Source organism: Tupaia chinensis, unplaced genomic scaffold, assembly GCF_000334495.1.
Source record: "Tupaia chinensis unplaced genomic scaffold, TupChi_1.0 Scaffold000248_2, whole genome shotgun sequence".
In the NCBI taxonomy this organism is placed as follows: Eukaryota; Metazoa; Chordata; class Mammalia; order Scandentia; family Tupaiidae; genus Tupaia; species Tupaia belangeri.
Genome location: NW_006159727.1, coordinates 314,541 through 316,567, shown reverse-complemented (window position 1 = coordinate 316,567; position 2,027 = coordinate 314,541).

Here is a 2,027-nt window from a genome sequence, read left to right as displayed (position 1 = left end):
CGAACTGCAGTCGACTACATGGGAGTCCAGTGACATAGCCATTACCCTAACTGCTGGTCCCATCTGCACCATCTTTCTTATAAATAGCAATGGGACAGGTTAACGAAGGAATGGGTGGTTCAGAACAGTGTGCTCTTCTCCCAAAACTAGACAAGAACTTGGGTGTGGGTGGTTTACTTGCAACGTGGTCCCAGGAAACCCTAATAGGGTAGTGGGGAAGTAAGAGAGGGAAGAGACAGACATCCATAAAGGGTGCGTAAACCTCCGAGGGCAACCAGCTCTATCCTGTAGGTATCCCCCGTGGGGTGTTTTTGAACATTTTTTAGAGAGTTTTTTATTTTTCTTTTTTATTTTTTTAAATTTATTTATTTATGTATTTATTCATTTATTTGCTATAGGGCGCATGCGCTTTTGACCTCCAGAACTACAAGATAATAAGTTCATGGATTTGTTTCTTTGTTTGTTTCTGTTTTTGCCATAGGGCACGTGTAACAGCCAGAGAGAGGGAAAGTGAGAAAACACCCCCCAGGGGAAATGGTCATGCCACAATCGCTCTTTCCTTTTCTTCCTGGGATTTTGGGCATGCACGCACACACACCCAGCATGCTCTTCAAACCACCAGGTCCAGGACTTGAACTGTGGTAGACTATGCGGGAGACCAGCACCTTAACCACGATACCACCTGCTTGCTGGTCCCAAGTTTGTATTGCTTTAAGCCATTAAGTTTGTGGCAATCTATTGCAGCAGTGATAGGAAACTCACGCAGTGGGTAAGAAGATGAGTGTTGGGGGCCCGATGGTGGCATAGCGATAGAATGCGATGCTCCATGAGGCTGATCCACGGGGGAAAGTTCCAGGTTGGCATCCAGAGACCTCCCTGAGCACACCAGGCAGGTGCGTGCCCATGATCTGGGGCTGGCTGAAGCTCGGGGTGGATCATAGTGTGGGGACCCTATTGGAGATGCTAACTCTGTCTCTCTCTCTCTCTTTCTCACATGGAAAAGATAAACTTAAAAAGAAGAAGAGGAAACGTATTGGGATTGGTCACGCCCAGGTCGAAGTCTCAGTTCAGCCACTTATTGGCTGTGGACCTTGGGAAGTTACTTCCCGTCCGTAAGCCTCAGTGTTCTCAGTTGTAAAATGATGGTAGTCAGGCCAGCCCTGTAGTGCAGAGATTAAGTGCTGTGTGAAGGGAGCCAGACCCTGCATTGCAGACCGTAGTTCGAATCCTGGCCCGGTGGCTTGAAAAACTCACCTAGTACATGTGCCTACAAGCCTAGGATCCTGGCAGGAAGAAGGAATGGAGGAAATGGCATTGCAGTATGACCAAGCCCCGTGGGGGGTAGGGGAGAGCGCTCTCTCTCTCTCTCTCTTTCTCTCTCTCTCTCTCTCTGACATGTGCATGTGCCCTCTGGCATAAAAAAACTGAGGATAGTAATAGTTGTCATACCCTCCTGCCGTGACTGTTGTGTGGACCTAATGAAGTAAGCCTTCGGTCACTGTAGTGCTGACAATTTCTCGAACATTTCCTATAAGCCAGTCACCGTGCTCCACCTGTTGGAATACAAGGTCAATGAGACAAGAGCCTGGCCTTTGCTAATGAAATGCAATTCTGGTCTTTCCAGGGCTCCTAGACGCAGGGAGAAAATGACCGATGTCTGGGGCTGGTGGGTGCTGCGGTGGTAACACATGACTTCCTGTGAAGCTGACCCACATGGGAAGGTTATGGAGACAGCCCCAAACAGTCAGGAAACCTGATCAAGGTGTCAACTCTCTCTCTCTCATTCTGTCTCTCTCATTCATGGGGGAAAAAAAAAATCAATGAATAAACTTGTAAAAAGGGGAACCAGCAGTTAGCGTAATGGCTATGTCGCTGGACTCCCATGTAGTCGACCGCAGTTCGCGTCCTGGACCCGGTGGCTTAAAACTTACGCTGGGCGCGTGTGCGTGCGTGCCCAAGATCCCGAGAGGAGAATGGAGGAGAAGGGATTGCGGTGTGACCATCCCCCCTGGGGGGTGATTTCTCGC